Source organism: Solanum pennellii, chromosome 11, assembly GCF_001406875.1.
Source record: "Solanum pennellii chromosome 11, SPENNV200".
In the NCBI taxonomy this organism is placed as follows: Eukaryota; Viridiplantae; Streptophyta; class Magnoliopsida; order Solanales; family Solanaceae; genus Solanum; species Solanum pennellii.
The window spans coordinates 50,666,835-50,689,939 of NC_028647.1; the positions used below are offsets into that span (position 1 = coordinate 50,666,835).

The 23,105-nt window shown below is 38.6% G+C and overlaps 1 pseudogene; it reads right to left on the reverse strand.

Moving 5' to 3' along the window:
- Positions 1-911: 911 nt before the first annotated feature.
- The window catches only part of LOC107003911, a 28,140-nt pseudogene continuing 5,946 nt past the window's right edge, over positions 912-23,105 (reverse strand).

A 23,105-nucleotide genomic window follows, 5' to 3' on the forward strand; every position in this document is an offset into this window, starting at 1 on the left:
ACAAAATCGGACTTCTCCTGCTCCTCCCTACCCTTAAGAGCATAAAACTTATTACTCTTAGGAGGCTCAGCTGCTGCTGCATCCTTTGGATTAGGCCTAGGATGAGCATTACCTACAGCCTGAGCTCTTGTCTGTGGGCAGTCCTTAACCATGATTCCGCTCTTACCGCATCCGAAGCAGGCATTAGTGCCCTGTCTACACAGTCTACTGTGAGCACGGCCACACTTAGCACAGTCCTTTCTGGGACGCTGTATCTCACATCTATTGTCCTTCTTTTGCTCGGGTCTGCCTCCTCTAGATGTTGTACTCCTCTGAAAGATAGAGTTCCCTGAACTTTGTTGCCCCATTTTGAATCTAGGCTGCTCACAGACGCCAAAATTTTTCTATTGCCTCTATTGCTAGGACTTTCCTAGTCATGAGGCTTAGGACTCCTAGTATCACAGACGCCCCTGTTCTTCTAGTTTTACTCCACCTGCTGGACATGCACCATAAATGTGGACAGGTCTATGTTATCGTGGAGCATCGCAGAACGACACTCCTCCTCCAAACCACCATTGATTCAAGTGAGGGACCTGATCATCTCATCTCTGCTGTTAGATACAAGGGAAGTAGCATACCTGGGAAGTTTAATAAACATCAGGGAATACCCCCTGATTGTCATGGATCCCTTCTTAAGGGTGATAAACTCCTCAACCTTGGCCTCCCTCATCTCTTTGGAAAAGAACCTCTCCTAAAAGGTTGTATTAAACAACTCCTAAAGTGACCAGAACTCCTCCCAAAACATGGCTATCTTTCCACATCTTGGACCAAGTCTGTGCAACATCCTTTAGTTGATAGGAAAACAACTTTGCTTTCATAGTATCTCTGGCCCGCATAGCCACCAAAATCTTATGCACCTTATCCAAAAACTCCTAAGTATCCCACGAAGTGTTAGACCCTGTGAAAATAGGAGGATTCATCCTCGTAAAGTGTCTCATCCTGTCATCCATACTGCGAACCGGTGGGTTCTCCCTCTGAATATTCTCCTGGTTGACCTTGTCAGTCATGGCATGGGCCTGCATAGTAATGGACTGTGTCATCTGTTCCTGAGATTCCTGCACCTATGCATCAGTAAACACAACAGGGTTAACTGGCATAGCCATACCTTCACCTGGAGCCTGGGGTTGAACCTGATTGCCCTCAACAACTTATCCTACTCTCCTTTGACCAATTCTTATCCTAGTATTCATTCTCTGAAAACAAAAAGTATTGATTTTAGACACGCTCATAACACCAAGAAAATCATACATTAGGAAAGGCACGATAAGATTAGAAGAAGGGAAATTTTCCTACGAATGATTCAATCTGTAATCCAGGATAGTGGTGCACTTCACTACCATGACTTAGAAACTACTCAATGTGGTTAATGTGAACATATTTTCTTCAAAATATAACCTAGTGCTCTGATATCAACTTTGTCACACCCGGAATCTAAATTCCAGACGAGACCGACATCCTTGACCTTTCAGAGGTTGCAGACAAGCCTGCATACATCATCCTTGCTTCATCTAAGTTAATTTTAGCGGAAAATTTGTAACGTTTTGTTTCTTAACATACATTTATACATACTACTTAACATCATAGGCGTTCCCAAATCAACCATCTAATATAGAGGTAATACAACGAAAAAATTAGATCATAATTTTATTAAATGTATTTTTGCCAAAACGGCACCAATAGAAAGTCTGAACAAAAGTTGTAAGAAGAACTAGTGGAACATGTTCTACTAGATATATCATACATCTAAGCTTGATAATAACAGTAGACATACTTGAAAGCATGAGGGCCTACCATGTCCAGATGAAAGCTCCACGTCTGGATAGCTGCGACGTAAACCGGTAAGCTCTAGTGTCCACCTGTGCCTGCACCTAAAATTGTAGAATGGTATGGAATTAGTACACACTTGTACTAAGTATGGGTATATTTAAGAACACACAAAGGACATTCATGAGTAAGAACAGCTCTTTCCTAACAACATTATTATGGAAAGTCAAGTCAGTGGACTTTCCAAATTGGGATAAGGAAAATTAGTGAGCTTTCCAAATTTATTAGGAAAGTCATACCATGAGAGTAACATGCATCAAAATACTTATCATACTTCACACAGCACATAACATATTATACATAGAAAATATCATTTGTTATATAGCACATAACATCTTACACATAACACATATCGTTTTGCATATAACACATAACATCTTCCATATCATTCATTCATATGCCATGAGACCTTGGAATCATGGACTTGACATTAAAACTTCCAAAAATGAGGGCTCAACATACGGGACCTAAACTAGTGAGCCTTCATTAGCAAACACAGAGTCTCCTTCATTCATTCATTTGTACTTCACTTCTTTTGATTCATCGGTTAGTGCAAACACTAGCTATACCTAGGATGTAGTTTAAGACTTCATCAGGATCGCTGTGCAATGATCAAGAATGACCTAGTGTCATTACTTAGGTCTAGCTCACCTCTTGATTATCCTATCCTAACACCTTTGCTATCATTCATCTCATTGTGTACATTAATTGAGGCTGCCCTCATTCATTCATGGGGAACTTTAACTTTAAACGACATAGATTATGTTAGAATCATGAATTCCAGTGTCTTCCCCACACTGAAAAGAGGTTGAATCTCCGGCAAAAGTGACCCAAAACATGTTAGCGTACATGGGAATTGAACCCCGTCAGATCTTTATATTGGCAGTATAGGTTCGAAGACTAGGAGATGTAAGGAGAACCATACACGGCATGCCGTACAATATCATCTCATGAGAGTTATGTAAACCTTTGCCCTTCCCAAAAGAAGACATCACCACTCATCTCTAGCCTATCGGTGTTCAGTATAAAGTTCCATTACATTCAACTCATACGTCATGGAAGCTGGCTTCTAGTATGAGGACATCATAGCTCAATAGATTATTTATCATCTCATAAGTAGTATTAAGTGTGTATTAATCTCGATACTTTCATTAGATTGTTCATTGAGACTGGTCTCTTCATTAACTTTGCACTCTCATAGGTGAGTACGTTTTGGTAACATTCACTTAGGCTCATTTGAGGTTGCTCTTATCTTTTACATTAGACTCTTACCATATTGTCACCATAATAATTAACTTTAGCACATTTGCTATTCATAGTTACCCACCCCTTGTTACGTGAATGTTCATTTCATCATATGCCAATGTACTTGGCCATTTACTTTCACAATCTTACTTAAACCTTCTAGGGTTTCATCGTTTCATTGTTCATTTAATCATTACCAATGCACTTGGACATTTAGTTTGTTTCACACTCTTACTTAACCAATCTAGGGTTTCATCATTTCATTGTCTATTTCATAATTTCATTACATACATCTTAGTTTCACTTACTTCTAATTGAATGCTTGACTTATGGGTCCATACATACAAGCCATGAGGCTCCATTCATAGTTCGTTTAAATGATTCATCTATTCCTAAGATTTTGTGATACAAGACTTACGCATCTTTTATGTATGCCAAGATCTCAATTTCAATCTATGTAGGCAACATTATTATTGAACATTTATTCATGTATGACTTATGTATCAACACAGAATGCGGGAAAGGGAGCTCGATTTAGAATCCCTTGCACAAGAGTTATATTTTTATTTATTTTGGTTTGATCCACACGGATTGGGGACCCAAGATCGAGACCCAAAGCCTACATTTAATTTTTCCCTTAATTTCTCCTTTTATTTTTTTTAATTCATTCGGACTGAGAGGATGTGGGATCGAACCCCCTCAATCTCATTTTATTTTTATTTCCTTCTCTTTAATTTCACTCTTTTGGCCGAGGGTTGTGGGTTCAAACCCCCAATGCCCCACTTTAATTTTCTCTCCTTAATTTTCCTTGGTTATGCCTAGAGGTCGTGGGTTCGATTCCCACACGCCTAAACCTTTTATTTTTCTTTCTATTACTCCTTAAATATGATTGGGAGGTGGTGGGTTTGAATCCCACTCAACTCATTTCTTATTTTTTTTAATTTCATTTTTGGATCAAGGCACATGGGTCGAATCCAACATGCCACATTCTCTTTTTTCTTACATTATTTAAATAAGTTTTAACATGGTGAGGTGACGGGTTTGATTCTCTGTGGCCTCACATATTTTAATTCATATTTACATAGCATGATAATCCCCTTAGCTTGGCCAAAACTCATTAACAAAATGCTGGAAATTATTACAGCATAGTTTCAAACCTCTTTCACATTAAATGTTTGGACGTTTTAAGTAGTTTTTAGTGAGTTCTTTAGGTGCATTTTCATGTATTCATTTGACTATTAGTTTGCACTCAAATCAGCATTTTTACATCAGGTGTGAATATCACGATTTAATAAAGTTTGTGCATATGAAATGCAACCATAAACATTACATTTTAGAGTCTTAAACCCGAGAGCACATAGTAACAGTTCACATTGCACACACGTACACATAGTTTTGGATCACGTAGGTTGTCATTCATATGATTTCAAACACACTTTCATGAACATATTCATCACGAAAACAAAATACATGCCTAATATCTACCAGCAACATACCTATCCGATGAATCATTTGGAGCTAGTGACATGGACATGCAACGTGGAATAACCCTAGTTTTCGGATTTTAATATATTGAACCTTAAGGGGTCACTTGGGAAAGGGACCAAGAGAGAAGAGAACCCATACCTTTATGATGTTCAAACTTTGAACTTGCTGCCCAAATCTTTTCCAAAATTTTGTCTAAGCCCAAAAGCTTCAACACTAACTCGACGGAAAAACACCTCTCTTTGCGCAATGTTTTTAGTTATGTTTTGAATAAGTTTTTAACGTGAAAGTTCTTTAAATGTGAAGAATTTGTAGTTGCTGATGCGTTCTTGTGTTTTTGGCAGAGAGAACGTGAAAGAGAAGAGAGATATTGACGTGAGAGAGAGATCGAGTTACACGTGAAAGAGAGTTCAAACAGTTTAAGTAGTTTATACTTAGTCAACTAGGACTCTCTCAAATAATATTAAAAAAAGAACTGATTTATATTTTTATTTTACATCAGCCAATAAATATTAATTAATTAAATTGATTACCAATTTAAATAAAAATATTTTAATTCATTGCTTCCACCTAGGTTCGAACCCGGGTTGAGGAAGACTTCACTCAAAAAGCCAGTTTTCGGCCTTCTCTCCCCAAATTGCCCCTGCACCTTATTAATTAAATAATTAATTATATATTTAGGGTAATTATGATACCACCCTTAGACTGGAAAAAGACCATTTTACCCCTAAATCCACAAAATTTAAGATTTCCCTTTTTTAAGTTTTTTAAAGACTCATCCGGGTATATCTTCATATTAGGGAGCCCTACATGGATGGACCCAACCTTTCCTACCTCAACTAACTCCCTGAGTTGGATGGATTGGCTGTCAAAAGGCTTCAGAGGTCTGGTTCTACGCGCATCGATCCGTGTGAATCCACTCTAATTGTAGGCATTCTATATACATTAAGCATTATTTAGCATAGCCATTTTTAGGGTTGTTACACTTTTCTAGCGGTGCTAGCAAATACACCTTTAATACATTTATAAAGGATCATCATATATATGATCTTGTTATCTATAACGGTAAGAAATTGCTATTACGTCTGTGGGATTCCCTCTAGCTTTAACCCGGCCGACTCGATGACTGTGCTCTAAATCTCTGTCCTCAATTAGGGCGTAAAGGTTTCATACCGCATAACAATGTGAATGAGTCTAATCTCTTCCATCTGAGGGATGAATTGTTGGAATATATGAAAAAGGATATCCTTTTATTAGGGAGTGATATGCATAGAGCTTAAGAAATATATTATGAACTCTTTCAGATTGATATAGTCAAAAAAGGACCTTATCATCTTTAGCTCTCGATATTTTTCGCACTCTGTATTACGATAAAAAATGGCATATCTATTTACCCAATAGGAATGAAGATAAATTCATTCACCGTGGGTACTACGGCGGCCATAGCGATACATACATACCTTACGGCAAAAAACTATTTTACTATGATTTTAACTAATAATGTCCATATGTTTTGAAAAACATTCCAATGTCGGGGGAGAGCCTGTCAGGATGGATAAATCTGAAGATATGAATTTAGACAGCCTCTTTGGCTTTATTGAGGACTACGTTGTAGCACCCCCTGGTATGAAAATACCTTTCTTGCCATATATGAGTTCTAAAAAAAGCCTAATCTTCCCAACAGGTGAATTTCTTGGTGTTTCTTAATAGTGAAGAATTAAAATATACTAAAAGCATAAGATACCAGGTGACCGCTCTTTGCGGCTACATCTTTCAAAAGATTACGCCCTGCACCCCCTTCAAAGATTTTGTTACCACTCTCTCGGAAAACAGTATCAAAACGAAGAAAGATGGGAATGATTCCCAAGAGTTTTTCGACACGATCCTTATGAATTCACTCTATGGCCGATTTTGTATTAACCCCGAAACCACGGTGACAGAGGTCTGCGATTATCAGAGATATACGGAGCTAATTTGAACTACTAGTTTTATCGATGAGGAAATTTTACCGATGAGTTCTACGTAATTTCCTATAAAACGAATATGGAGCGGGGTCTAGATACTAAGTGGAACCCTCCAAAGATATTAGTTGTCCAGCTATCTGCGGCTATCACAACATGCGCTTCATCCATAAGCACCCTTACATATCAAGATATTATTTTCACTATACCGATATCGACTCGGTCTTTCGTAATGGCCTACTTCCAGATTTAGAAATATCCTCCATAGAGTTAGGTAAGATTAAATTAGAGTATGCATCCTATGAGGGTATCTATTTAGCGGCTAAGAGCTATACACTTTTTAAAGAGGGTCACAATGTAGTTATTAAACATAAGGGGGTGGCTAAGTCCCTTGTAACTCCTGAGTGGTATAAAAAACAATATGGGAATATAAATCGCACCACGGAGGCCATTGTGAAAACCCTATTCTAATTTAATTTGAAGACACTGGACGTCGGTGAAAGATCTATTAATGTCAAGTTAGGAAGCCCTACTAATACCAAGAGAAAAGCAGTCTATGATAATAATAATGCATGTGTTGATACAACCCCTTTACATGTGAAAGACTATGCAGGACAACAGATAATAGTATTAGAATTGAAACATCACTCTCTTCAAAAAGAGTATGAGATTTTTAGAGCTACTTTCAAGAAGTATAAGGATGTTAAGAGTCAAAACTCGGATGGTAAGAGTCAAAACTCGTACGATAAGAGTCAAAACTCGGATGAATCTTATAAATATACTATTCCAAAATCTTCAGATCCTGGGAGATCAAGTGTTAAAAAGCTGGAGGCGAGTCAAGCCCCTACTGTACACATCCATCCCCGGAAGAAGTCAAAGAGGAAGAAAAAGAGGAAGAAGAAGAAAAAGCCTGTTTAGCCTTACAGAGCAACGATTTCATCAACAACTGCATTTAGGCAGCGCTATAGTTTGTAATGATACCCCTAGCCCGGGAATCATAACCACTCCTTAAAGGCACAATAAACTAAAGTACACTCTGATGTACGGGGTCTCCAACACTCAATACTGAAGATGTCTTATCAAGGCTTTCTTTTTCTGGATTCATAGTAGAATAACCCTGTATATGATGAGAAATTAGCTCTATAGGTACATTTCTTAATCCATTTAAAGTCCCTCTAAAATATCCTAATTTCCAAAGGTATGTAATTGTTCTTTCATTCTAGAAAGAAAAGACAAATCCCTCTGACCCACATCGCTCAACCTACCTCACCCGCCTTTTTAAAGGATAGGGGTGTGGCCTCTCCTTTTACAGCTACGTAAATAAGTATAAGTCTGAATCCTAACTTAGAAGTATGAATATGCCCAGCCCATTTTTTATGGGACGATACCGACCACTAAAAGGAATGATATCATAATGCCTAATCCGAAACCATTAAGCAGAGAACCACAACCTTGTAAGAGATCGGTTAAACAACCTCAAAGATCACACCATTCTTCAAAGCCAGGATTATCCCTTCCCACCACGGATGAAATAAATGTAATGCACCAGAGAGAGAAGGCGGATTGACGGTGTGAGATGTCCAACTACTATGCTTTTCTTTCTTCCAATCCTCTAATCAGAGATGAAGTTGAGAGTCAACTGTGAATGGTGCTAGAGGAGAGTGTGTTAAGACGCATCCAAGACAAATTATTACTTTCTTCAGTCGATGGTACTATTGAAAGGAGAATGTCATGTCGCCCAGCGCACTTGACAACTACGATCGATCCGATAAACCAAAGCATCCTATCCAACCAACCATTGAGAATGGAACAGAGATAGAATTCTTCTCTCTTCTCTTTCAACCCTTGTTCTTTCTTCAGCTTTGCAAGCAAAGCTGCCTTATTACGCTTTGGACTTCCACCTTAAGTAAGAATCTAACCCGTAGGACGGGATCAACCTTCTCTTTTCTTTTTAATAGGACTTGCCCAAAAGAAAGGAAGATTGGCGTGAGAACCCGCTAGATTAGGGAAATAAGAGCTTCTTGCATATGCGTAGGAATGGACCCCATGCGGTGAGACAAAGACTTGACTTTAGAATGCCAACCTCTCTTAGCTTAGATGTTTATGACCTTTTCCGCCTTCTAAGTGCCATTCATCGTATAAGACTACGTCACCTAAATCAAGAAAAAAGAGGAAGGCCTTTCTCATTATTTGCTAGCCTGGGCTCCACACCAGATTTTCTTTGAGATGGGCAGAATTCTTTACTAAAGGCATGGCTTAAGCCCACTCGGGATAGGAGGTTTTTAAACTACTATTACAACTTGTACCACCTTGAAGAATCGAGACTAGTCTAATAAGTTACTAGCCTTGTGCTACTTCTCCACAGAGGACTTGCTAGAATAAATACCACCCTTCTCTTTACTTTCCTTTGCCATAAAAAAAATCCCAGGTATGAAGCTCTCGGATTACGTACGAATTAATAAAATAAGCCAAACCAAGGCCTTCCTTCTAGAGAAATCAATTGTCCTTCTATACCCACAATCTAGCTGAATGAACTACCTCGGAGAGTAGTGGAAAGGCACTTGACTCTAAGGGGAGGAGCAAGAAAGCAATATCTTGGGGAATGGCCTCTACTTTGCAAACCAAGCCTTTCTAATGAGACGCCCACTTTATTTTTGATCCCTGAGTAGCATTTCCTTTCATTGAGGAATAGGTGGATCCTTTAACATAGGTGGATGTGGGACACAGAAACAATAGATTCAGGTGCTCCTGAGTCAAGAGATTCTTCTCCCTAAGTAGAATTCTTGTAAGTACAGAGGGAATTCTCCGGTGTTTGAAAAGATAAAGCTAACATCAATCTCTGGTATAGATATTGATATTGACCCACCTCTACGGGAGGTGGGTGGGGATCAAGAGAAGGAAGGATAGAAACATCATACTCTTTAGGGATTGTGTCATGTCTTCATAGTGAATATTTTGCGTATTTACCCTGAATGCGAGAGCTCGGGACAGTGGGAAAGGATAATCAACATGATAGGATGCTCTGTCCCAACTAATAAGAGTAGGAAGATTCGAACTTTTAAACTTGTGCTTCACGGTGATATTTTTTGCCACGTCATAACAATCTTTAGTGCTTTCTGTTTTAATAGTTTGGAACCCTTCTTACATTTTTTTATTATATCAGGGAATTTTTTCTCTTGGTCCGCTAACTCCATAAAGGGCTGGTGTGAGGGGGTAGACACTCTAGCGCCAATGTCGATGAAGCAAAGGTTTCTGTTTATTGTATGGAATAAGAAGATCAAGAATTGAATGGCCATGGCTTGTCGTATCATGTTTGATGACCTTCTTTCATTCATCAATATGTCTTAGGTAGAGTCCTTTTCTCGTATGCTTGGCATTACTATAGTCGCACGAGACATCCTTCCTTTTTAATGCACATGAAATGGAAACCCTAATAGAGACTACCCACACAGTTATTAAAACTCTTCCTTTTCTAGTTCACTGTCAATTGACTGGCGCATGAACGAAGTTGTAACGGAGCATGGACGCGATGATCAGACACGACTTTTCCAGCTGCAATCATGATCAGATAGTTCGTGTGAGGAATATTCAACCTCACCTTTGATCTTTCCCTTGGTGTGTAGGTAAAGTTAGAAGAGAATCATTGGCCCAACAACTGACAAGCCAACCTTCCATTCTTATGTTTACATCACTTCTCTCTTTCTCGCATTGACCGTACAAAGGTTTCAAATGAGCTTCCCATGGGGCAGCCATATCTTGAACCTTCCTTCTCCTAGTCAGCTATATAACTCAGGCAACAAAGGTTAGAGCAGGATGGCGGTTAGTGTTCCTCATTTCTTTCGGGTGGACGGTGGGAATAACTCTTCTAGCATCAGCATGGATTGACCAGAGATTGGGAGTAGTCATCATCTTTTTACATAGTAGTAATCCACGAAGAAAAAGAAAGACCACTTAGCGCAGTGGAATAGGAAGGAGAGCATTGAGCATACCTTTCGTGTCACCAAAAATCCTTTTTCATTCATTAGGAGACTGATTGAAAAACGCTTTCTCAAGCAGGCATGATTGTCACGTCGATCGATAGTTGAGAAATACTATATATCCAGGGCCCTCTCATTAGGGTTATCTTTCATTATTGACAGACATGATTTAACGTTCCAGCTACGCTTCCTTTCGTATAACAGTTACAGCCTAGTCTGATTCCCCCATCCAGAAGCGGTACAACTCTTTCTATCACAATCCCAGAAAATAGGGCATTCGAAGCATCAATCTCATTCTATGCACTATGACATCTTCTTTATACTTTGACTATTAATTCATGTGAACAAACCTCCCTCACAAAGGAAAGCGTGAAAGGGACCGAATCAAACTTCTTTCTTTGATTTAAAAAGAAGGTTAGAGCCATAACCCTATGGTCTGTGGGTAAACCCTTCAAAGATAGAAAGATAGTGTCCTCTTTGCATAGTTCTTCGGTGAAAGGATCGCTAGCATCCTAGGATGATCTTAGCTGCGGTCTAGCTTCAAAGGGATAAGGAGCAGAGCAAGTTGCGTAAAAAGAAGGCATAGGGTCCATACTACATAGCCTCCTTTTCATACAAAACTTTTGAATTTAGCACTCTTATTACATTAAATTTGAGATGAAAGGACAGTAGATAGTCTCATTCAAACAAAGAAATATAGGTAATGGACTCTGTCCAAGACTGAGAAAATATAGGTGAAAGGGTCTTAGGGGAATCCTAGAAGATTAAACATCAAGCAAGCGGATGCAACCAAAGAGCATAACCACTTTCTCCGTCTTAGAATTTTTTGACTTTATTGAATGGTATGCTGCGGGAAAGGGGTTAGACTGGCTATCGACAAAAGCAAATTTTCCTTTAGCTACTCGCGAATGGACACCAAAAAGGAACTCCCACTAAAACCATAAGGAAGATTGAATCCCCTAGGTGCAATGTAAACATCAACTCATGAAAGCGATAGGCGAATGGGGATAGGCCCGGAAAAGGCATTTCCCCGTAGACGAAAAATATGATCACTAGCCTTCAAGCCCATTCTCTAAGATTGAACTTCGACCGCTCTTAGTTCTTGGACCGAATGGAAAAGATACAAAGCTAAGAGAGAGGTTGAATGCTTACACAACTGAAAAAACAGAAGGTCTTTATACGACAACAAATAAAGCAAAAGCAAATTAAACTTTATCCAATTTGAAGGCTAGTTTAATAGCTAAAGGAAAAGGATGTGGTGATATAACCCAAAGAAGTTACCCTTTCTCACACCTTAGCCTAATTCAAAACCAAAAGCCATTGCATTTTTAGCTGACTGGGAGGACTCCTTAGAAATTCCTTGTTTAGAGAAAGCTGTACAATCAATGAAAAAAGAGGATAATATGATTACTGAGGGTGAGTAGGCTTACATACTCAAGGAAAAGTAGATGGTGAAAGGCCTTCCAAGCACATAAGCTCGATCGGGCCTTACACACTCAAAAAAGGAAGAAACTTCACTCCCCGTAGAAAGAAAAAAAGGAATTTTTAGGGAGAAGGATTTGGCCCTGACTGATAAACTAACAAAAGGAAAATAAAAAAAACTCATCTGAATAAGACCAATTGGCATAGCCCATAGACAGAGAGTATGAAAGAAAGATCTAGGAATTCCCCACTGAAGCTAAAGGGGCCTCTCTCCATCCATAATGGAAGAAAAAGGCAAGACAAAGTCATTTAGTTGTTTTCGATTTCCATTTTTCCTTCACCATGCCAACACTGTAAAAAGGATTCTCCAACTAATGATTTTCCAGTATAGGATGTGAAGGATTAGGATTCAATTTTTGTTATAGGATTTCATTATTCGTCGGGGCGCTGATTTCCTTCCTTTTCCTAGAGCTTAGGGATTGTAGTGCAGCTCCTGCTGAAGGCTTCTTTGTTTGGGAAGACGTGCTCTTGTTATGTTTTTGCTATTGCGGCCTCAAATAATTCTGGCTATCCTCTCTCTTCTTTTGCATGTGGCCCATGATGTTTTGATCCTTTATTTCTCTATTGATCTATCGCTTTTTTTAGGGCCTCCCGGACCCCATTGTCAATAGTGTTCTTTAGCGGTATGTATGCCTCGGCTAATGCTTTTGTTTAAAAAAAAAGCATATGCTCTTTCGGCATGTCTTTCGGTTGTCCAGTAGCCTCTTCTTTCTCAAAAATAAAAAGTAGGAAACCGGTCTTGATGCCCCTAAACAATAGCAATAGCACGAATCCCAAGCTACAACATGTGAAAAAATGGTTCCATGAATCATGGGTGGATCTTAACAGATTTACAGTCAGAGGACTTCTATGACTACATGATCATCGAGGGGTCCCGTTCTTAACATGTTAGGTTGGTTGACAAACTCAAGGGAAAAGCCCGTGGGGAGGGGGCAACCGTCAATGATAGTTCTTGAGCATTTAAAAAATAATAAACTGGAGTGTGGGTACATACAAACCTTACTTATGGTATAAAAATCATTTTTTGGGCGATCAACCAACCCAAACCCAACACTGACTCGGCTCGGAGCGAGTTTGCATATTAAGCAAATAGAAAGAGAGAAACCTACTTCCGCTTGGTTGCTTTTGATTGACCAAGGAAGGCACTAATAGAGTATAGCAAGCTGCTCATAAGATAGCAATAACTTGATTGCAAGCTCACCAACCAATAGCTAAAATACCATATTCCACCAGTCATATTGATTTGATAAGCTTATTCTTCACGAGAAATTTCTTGTATAGAAATTAATAACTTCAATCACGAAACAAATGTAAAGAAAAATGTTTTTCTTAATCAAACTTGTTTGTACAACTCTGTGTATCCCCTGATTATTGTCTCTAATTTCTTTTCCTTGATTCGAGGGCTGAAGCAGAATATTTCTCGAGCGCAGAATGATGTTGTCCTCCTTTACTTGATCGTCAAGAATAGTTAGTATCGCTTCGTATTGATTACGAGGGACAACTTCTCTTGATCACTTCACCCATGCCATAGAAGTTTGAGAAAGACGATGTAGTCGATATCTTGATCTCCTTGTGAATCTTCCAAGATGTTATGGAATTTTCAAGATGCCTCCAAAGAGAATATGTAGCCCTTTTGTTTTATATAGTCATTGATTAGGGCTTTAGGGTAGCCTCAAAGTAATCCTGATGGAACCTTGGGCTAGATATATCTGGGGGGGGAGGCGTTCTGTAATGGCCCAACCTAGCCCAATGTAGTTGGATTTGACCTAAGGCAATCTTGACTTAAATAATTAATCTGGATTTATTAACCCAAAATAATGACTTGGGTCAATATATCTTCAATTTAAAACTCAGCCCATAAAAAATTTGGACTTAATCCCATAAAATTTTGCAGGTCTACACTTACCAAACTAGGTAAGCTTGTCATATAGCTTGCTTGGCACAAAGTTTAGCCTGCTTGCTCCATTAAAATACTCATAGAGTAAGCGAGCGTAGAGGAACGAAAGGACCATCTCTCGTAGCACAGTAAGGCAACGAATTTGCTGCGTTTATAGAGGTCCCTATGATTGCTGGTAAGAATTGCTATTGCAAGTCTATCGAAGCCTACGCTACATACTGATTACAAAAAAGTGAACCCCCTGGCCCTTCCCACCTACCCTACGATAAGACGGTTCCCTACCTTAGGTTTTGCAAAAGATCTAACATCACTAAAAAATAGCAATTCCTAGTCCGAATCTTGGACATGGTTCACGTTTGAAAGAAACAATTCTTCTTCCAATTTAGTACAGAAAATTGTGTATATAAAGTAGAGTTCGACCTTGTTCAAAGAGGTAACGTCGCGCGACCCTTTAATTCAAGATAGAGGCTTCCGTCGTCGTTACAATCCCAGGGCGGGGAATATTACATAAACAAAGGAGACTTATTTCAAAGTTGTTCAGGTAGCTCAGCTGGACTGAAAATCCTTGCGTGGTTCAAAAGATAGAGAGTTGATGAGAAGGATATTCTAAGAAAAATATCATAGTTCTTTCAGTTCTGCATCCGGGGAAAGTAGCTTCCACTAATACCATATCTGCTACTCTGATATTATCTATTCGAGTAAAATCATAGCATTGCTACTTTCTTGCCTTGGGGAATTGCATTCTGGATAACGTAATAAAGTCTTTCTCTACTGTCTTCAGTCTTGTTTGCTTTAGAAATAAGTAAGCAAAGACAATTGGTAGCTAAGAAAGAGTGCTTGTGATGATGAAAAATCTTTTTATTAGAACAAAAAAAAAGGAACCGCTATTCTTCATTGCAGTATTTACTCTTGAAATAAAGGGTAATACAACCAGTAGAAAGAAAGTGTAAGCAAGGAGTTCTATTCTTGTACCAGTCAACGATATCCCTTATTTTGTCAGTTTTAATAATACCAAATGTCCTGCGACTTCGTCCTCCCCTTTTACATATATGTAATCTCTTCCCAATCAATTGATTGAGATGATCCAAATCATCAAGGGCATCCATATATATATTTATGTATGTCAATAGGAACTTCGATTGATTTATTTACATCGAACGAGTTAAATAAGACATCAAAATAGAAGTGACTAATGTAATAAGTAGACAAATAGCACCACGTGTACATGGTTGTTTTGTGTTCAAAAGCATGAACACATAGTCACGCTTTCAGTCCCCGCTAAAGCAATTGTGTCTGGTCTTCATTCATAAATAACATTTTCGCACATTTGCAGGACTAGTTTGACTAACTCTAAACCTGTTGCACGCATTGGTCTCTGCCCGCTTCCTTCTTATAGTAAGCATGACTTTCTTTTTCCTTTTTTTTGATTCTCCGCTCCCCCCCAATCAAAATTTTTCTGGTTAAAAGAAGCTAGATGACTGAGAGTCACGGGATTTTGAAAGCGCCGCTTCTAAACTTTCAGCTTTATCAAAGATATGACGGATACAGAGCGGTTACCACTTGTAGGCTCCTTCACCAACTAGACTAGGACATGACTTTAACGAGTGCACGAGCAGAGGCAGAGATAGAGTTGTCCCATCTTTCAGTCATGCCTATCCAAATTCTCTCGATCCAGTCAAACTTACATCGATATAAGATGGAGTTTAAGTCATTGGGTAAGCAGCTCTGTACTCTTATTGTTGATAAAATGAGATAGTTCATGTTTCGAGCCTCTTGCAGTGACATAGGCATGCCTGAGGGTTGCAAGCCCATCCAATTAAATTCACAAAAAGAGAACCTATGTCGATTAAGAATCGAAAGTCGTCATTCGTTAGACAAGGCCCACGTGTTATACATCTTTGGTGTTCTCCTCATGGAATAGAAAATGTTCGTTGCATTAACAAAGTGTATTATTCAAAAAGGATAACTTAAGCTCATCGATGTGTACTCCTAGGCAGTCAAAGAGAGGGTGGACCAGGAATGGAATCAGATATATCGAATGCTCTTGCACTGTTCGCAAGAAAATAAGGAGTTTCTATTGATTGAATAAATAAAAAGATAACCTCGAGCGGAACTTAGTAGGCTTTCTGAAGTCAAATTACTATTTTAAAAAAATTATTGACAGCTTAAACAATTTATTGTCCTTTTTTTGTTCTTTTCTGAGTGAAGTGACTCACACTAAGCCCCACTTCCGTACTTAGGAAGATTCATCTCATTCCTTTTTTTGAGAGAATCGTGGTAAGGGCTGAAGAGAAAGTTCATGCTTTTTTTGAGCTTGCGTAAGGATTTCCCTATCGGTTAGATGGAGAAGGGGCAGTTGACTTCCTCCCTTCATTCATCAATTCAAGTGGTAGGAAAAAGACTTTTACGCTTTATGGTCTGAATTCAACGAATCTCAAATCATCCATTTCTGAGCTTCAAGCCTTGCAAGATTTCGATGTCTTGCATTCAGTTCTGTCTCATTTTCAAGTAGAATTTACCTGACATCAATAGGAACCCTATGATCTTATGGGGAGAATTCCTACGAAAGAAGCTCACTTTGAAGGAGCAATAGAAGATATAGCCTCATTCAACAAGAATTCTTTGTGCTTTTTCTAGATTTTTCTTGGCAGGGTTTCTCCCTTTATTGAGTTAGCTTGGCTCTTGACTTTGGTATATGGAATAGAGTCTTTTCTTATAGATAGTCTTCTGACTTGCTCTGGAATACGTATTTTTCATGCTTAGGTTAATGGGAAAGATCATATCTACAGTAGATACCGAATCTCATTCCTTATCAATTTCATGGTTCATTCCAGTCTTTAGTAAGTCAAGGCATTCGATAAGAAGGAGATCGATCCGCTCTTTAAATCTCTCTTTCCGTCATAGGCAAACTACATGTGCTAGAGTCATTTTCTTTCTTAATCCATGTCCATACTAAAAGGGTTAAATCGGATGGTTGCTAGATTCATTCCATAGCACGAAATTCTGTAATAACAAAAATGTTGACCCCTACTACCGAATCCACATTTGAATCTGAGAAAGAAATACAATCTCTCCCTAAATTCCAAAAGTTTCATACCACGGGCACATCTTGACTATGAAAAGAAGAGATATAATCACACATAAAAACTGCCAATTCTATTAAATACTATACCATATCCGATTTGATTGATCTCATGGATCCAATCGCCAAGGAAAGGCCAGTCTACTGACTAGGGTTAAAAGAATTTACCCAGGCATAGGATAAAGGGCAAGAAAAGCCGAGATGGAAAATCGAGCAGCCTATTATCCTAAATGTAATTGATGAAGGGGAAGAGGGATGAAGCAAAGACGGGGTTTACTCAAACGAGTTGAATAAGCAAGCTAATAAGATCAAATTTCTCTAATTGAACTAGCTACTAATAATCAAGTCCTTTTTTTTAGCCAAATCATGTCGGGATAGCTTGGTTGGTGAGAGAATTTTAGCATTCATTTGATTGATAGATGCAAAGAATTCACCTAACTAGAACTCCACGAGAGAACGCAAAGAAGCAAACCAGACTAGGCTGAAAGAACTCCGAGTAAACAAAGCAAAATCCCATCTGGCTGATCTCAAGCAGGATGACAAGGCAAACCAACCCTTCGAAGAAGGAAACTATGACTCATTAGACCGTTAGTGACCAAATGACAATGTCGTTGACATAGGAAAAGAAGGTGAGATAGAGGATGAAAGCAGGGAAGTTCTAACTCTGCATCCGCAGCTATTTGTCTCTTTCTAGAGAGCATCAAATTAACCGCTTTCATTTACTTTGAGATTGACCCTCTTCTAGGCAAAAAGGGGAAGAGCTTACCAATCGATCACGCGCATAGAACAAGAGAAGGAAGGGAAAGAAAATAAATAGGCACAAGCATATTGACTAACTGAAATATGGACTATATATGAAAAATGGGGAGGGAATTAGAATAAAGCTTATTTGTAGGCAGCAAGGATTGGATACTTTCTTAGTTAGAGAAAGGAGTTACCTAGCGAGTGGAGCCAAGTAGTTTACTTTCCTTTCCACGATTCCTACATTGAGATCTCTATACCCTAATTATTATGAGTTGACAAATTGATATAAGAGTGAATCCTCCAGCGAGAAGAGAAAGAGGGTATAGGTAAGCCCGGGGAATATTGTTGAAAAATGACCCCTTATAAAAATCTCTTGGCCCACCCTTCACTTTATTCACGGTTAGCTGGGAATGAGACAGGGAGTTCTATTTCATTTATGACTTTTGCCTTGCACCTTACACCAAACAGAATCTCTTGTACGCGCGTATAATTAGGAAGAAAACCTTGCTGGTTATTCTTTATTCTTTATAGCACAGTAAAGAGAGATTTCGGAAAATCTTGACTTCACCGCTACGCACCATTCAAACATATTTTTCTTAATCCAAGAGAGAAAAGAACATCATATAATCGGTTATACCATCCGAAAACATAGTAGAAGTAGTACTTGCTAAAGCTAAATGTATATCCCTCTCGACACTTGAAGGCTAAAAAAAGTCTACTAGATAAGCCATATAAAATAGTGCCAAATACGGATGAAATTGTTTTTTTGTCCTTTTTAGGTATAGAGAAGTAAATTACTTATTCAATCCTACCCTGAGAAAAATCTTTAGAGAACCCAGTTCCAGCGGAAGACTAAGTAAGGTGCGTTATAAAGTCCAATCAATCTCCTCCAACATACAATAGATGGCTCTTACCTGACCAAAGTCATCAGTCTATTGTTCTAGTTCTATAAAGTGTAACCCTGAAAAGAGAAGTCTCATCTTTTTTAGCCTGGTCTAGGTATGGGATATCCATACCATATAGTATAGTAGCCCAGCCCTTCAGACAAGAGCAGTTATAAATTTTCCTAAAGCCCTTTCTAAACAACCAGGAAGTAGTCTGCTTTGATATAACCTGGACTTTGCCTAGCTATCACGGAAAGCATAGTCAGAAGAGCTTAAAAAATTCATCTTACTCTCGGACCTTACCTTAATAAATGAAGAACTTAAGCCTTTCTTTAAAAAAAGCCCTAAGATGAGCTGACTTGACTTGGTGAAAGAAATGGAATCACAAAAAGAAAGAAGGCTAGAAGAGATAGCATACTTTCCTTTTTTAGGAATTCTAACCGAGGATGACCGAACTGCCTTTCCTTTCGAACTGAACTACCTCGACTCTCGCTAACTGCATCAGATTTATTGGATAAAAGAAAGCTACCTTTTAGAGTGGATTCTGTCCCTAAACTAAAGAATTTACTTACCTTCAATCAGTATCATTTCTCTTGGGCCGGCAAATCCTGTATACCTTACGACAGGTATTCGTACTTATAGATATCATAAAAAAAGCAAAAGACTAAGAAGACTTTTCTTTGTCTCGTCAACACCCAGGAAAGAAAAGATCAGATCGGTAACGGCAGACTTCAAGTTCCTTGTTCCCATGTAAGCATGAGTGAACGGTCAATTATTGTTGAGAGTATTTGAAAGAGCCGAGTCTGTAAAAGGCTTATCTGATGGGTAAGAAAGACATTGGTCTATCCAATTCAAGTTCAAGACCGGTTAAGAGAGCTACGTCCAACAGGTTTGGGCTGATAATTCTGAATCAAAAATGAAAGGAATTGCTAGTGAAAGACGAGATACTCTTTTTCATCAATTGTAGTATCTATGCGCCAATCCTTTTAGATTTAAAATCCTATTTCTATTATAAGAAATGAGGTTTTAACAAACATTAAAAAAGTCCTTATGGTCATAAAGAGACCTTAAAAATGAGTTTTATAGAGTTCCATTCTTTTTTCCGGTTGTAGTATACGGCATTACCGGTCTTAGTCTTAGGAATCCCATCCCTAACGAGCTAGAAGTTATATAAGTGCTCTTAGCCTTTTTCTTGAAAGTAGGATTTGGGAAGCTCTTCCCTTTTTCTTGACTTGTGTATTTAATTAGCTCTTTTCCAGGAAATAAAATCTTGTGTTAAGAATATCGCTTTTTTGGAATGATTTGATCAATCAATGGAAGTTATATGAGATAGCCTCGGTTAGTACCTTCGGAACAACTAAAACATGAACAGTGGACCTAAGCAAAGGAAATTTTAATGTACCGTAAAGAAGAAAGGGATTACCAAATGAAATTCCCAAAGAAGATAGGATCACTTCTGGCGTAATGGAACTCTACAGACTTGATGGACGGGATTTCCTTTCAAAAGGCAACAAAGAAAAAGAATGACATATGTGGCAATGAATGAATTGATAGAGGTGTGGAGTTTAACTGTGATAAAATAGAATCAAAAGGTCTAGGAGCTCTGGCCGGTAACGAAACTAAAGCTTCACACGTCTTACTTCTTATTTTCAAACTTGAAACGGGAATAAAGCATGTTTGCGAACTGCAGATAAACTCATTAGAGGGGAATAACAACGATTAGCAGAAAGATGAAATCTGATAAAAAGGAGGAGTAGGTAGTCTTTAAAAACTTGGCTTCCTTTCGATGTTGGTTCAAATAATCACTAGGTGGAATCAGAGCGTCGGCTCTCAATCGCTGCTTGCTTACCTATATCGGTTGCGTTAAGCTTTCAGTTCTGCACAAAGCGCTGGTGGGTTCCGCCCTTTTGAAATCTTAGTAGGTGAAAGACCTGTAAAGTTCCCACTTCATCCTTCAAGTCTATAGTCTATACTTCTTGCTTTGATGGCAATCGTTGGTCGATTGCTTGATTGGAAGGACTGATGCAATTATACCGTTCCTGTTCTTGCTACTACTTACTATTATTACATAAATAGTTTCTTTTAGCATTCGTCCTTCAAAGAAATTTATTCACCCCTTACTTAGGTTAGGAGTGGGGGAAACTGAATATCAATTGAATAAGTTGGTTTATTTCAGAGGAAGATCTGTCTTATTAAATTTCTTCTTGATTTCCATCTAAAGCATAAACAGCCAACCTTTCCTCTTTCTTTAAAAAAGTGTAAAACCTATCTAATTCATCGTAGGTCCATTTTAACATGAATTAGTGAAATGAAGGATGATTAAGAAGTGGAATAAACAAGTCAAAAACCCAACCAAGCAAATCGAATCTCCTTGACCCTGGCACAACAAGCAGTTTTCGTGATGGAAAAAGCTGCATCGTTGACTCCAGAGAAGTAAATGAAGGTCCGTCGGCAAGCAGAACCGGCATCGACTGCGGTAGTACGATTCTATCTGTTATAGTCTTGGTCAACCGGTTGGTCGTCCTATGAGTAACTCTCGCAAACAAAGAAGAAAAGAGATGGAATTCAAGCCAGCAAAGGAATGAGGTAGGGCACGGTAAAAATAATGAGAAGGGTCCGTCGTTGGTGCATAACCGAGCTTTCCTACTGACGATCTTTCACAGTTCATAAAAGAGGCTTAGCCTTTGAAGTACCGTATAAGAAAGAAAGCCAATAGACCTTGAATAGTGTGTAAGAAAGGACTTATGGAGAGTATTTTACTATAGTATCAAATCCACATATAAATCATGTACGCAAGTTTGCACGGTGCTTTCGCATTAAAAAAAATTCACTCATTTGGTCTGCGCGGTCAAATCGGCTCTCCTGCCTGTGTATCGCATGCCCGGTGCCATTGATCTGTTTGATGGGAGAGATCCACCAATAAATACCTTTATTTCAATGTGTTGTATCCTTTTTAGGGGTGGAGTACCCTCTATTCGATATATGATTTCCTTCCCGGAGGGATATGGAAACATTGAATTCACCAATTTGCGAACTTTACTTTAATCTTGATACATGCCATGCTGATTTTGAAGAAACAGAAATGAATGTGTAATTCCTCTAGAGAAAGTTGAATATGAATTAAAAAAAAAAGGAGTTTTTGACTTAAAAAGTAGTGGCATGAAAGGAAGCAGCACACTAGGAGAACTCCTTCTTTTAAATATCAACTCAAGGCCTACTTCCCTTACTCATTATTTTTAGTTCTTTATCGAAGGATTGATATATAGAAAAAAGGACTATATTTATTATCTAAGCCCACCTACCTTGGGATTAGAGGTCACGAGAAGTTTGAAGCATACTAACATGAGCAAAATTTTCTCGTTGGGTCAGCAAAGCTGGATCCTTTAGCCACTTTGATAGTTAGAGCTCACCCCACACCAACAGAATCATAAGCTTTCTTCTCCATCTCATCTTGAGAGTTTCTTTCTACATCAAGATCTGTCCCTCAATCGAATCCGACTATGGTGCGATTCCTGGCATATGTACACAACAGTAGCTAAGGCAAAAACCTGTTCTAGCTCACATTGTATTTGAATTTGAGGATTTCACTTCTTATGTAGTCAGTGAGAAGTTAAGTTCCATTTTTAGCCTTATAAAGACTGTGACTCCCTGAACAGAGTACTCTACGCTCAGTCAGCATTCTAAATTTGTCTCGATACTTACAGTTCAGGGTAAAGCAGATAGAGATATGAAAATAAGTAATTTCGAAAGGAGACTCCTCCGATCTTGGGCGCTACTCACCTTAATTCTACACTTTGGCAGCTACGAACTAAGACGCTTAAGAAGAAATGCTACATTCACTACCTGCATTTTCCTTCACAGGCTAACCCGAGCTTACCCAGGGCCTTACTGCGCTAATCATCAAGACAAATGTCTACTTATACCTATGAGAGGTCCACTTATACTATTGATAAAGTCTCTAAATTAATAAGGCCCAAGTATCGTTGTTATATAAGATGAAATTCAATCTAACAAGCGGACTACGTTTGGATACTACAAGATCTTTATAAACCAAAGAATGAGCCTACTTTATGCACTTAAGAAAGAAAAACTACACAAGCAAGAAGGCATCTCCTTCGGCTTCCAATCCAATGACAAGATAAAGACGAAGAAGTAACTTAGTATAGCTTACCTCCTTTTTCCCATAGCTTGACCCCCACCCTTTTCTACCTGCACGGATTCCTTCCCTTCCTTACCATGTTAACCTAGTCAAGCTATGGAAGGAGAAAGGAAAAAGACCTTCCTCGCGCACAGACATACCATCTTTAGCTAAGTCCCTCCTTCTCAACCTATCCTACATCATCCATTTCGTAAAAGAAGGATAAAGCAGGAACACTGACTACTGATATTGGGCGTGGACTGGGAAAAAGTATCATCTAAAGGAAAGCTAAAAGGGTTTGGTGAAGAAGTAATATAGGATCTGATATAGATTGAAAAGAGGGAAAG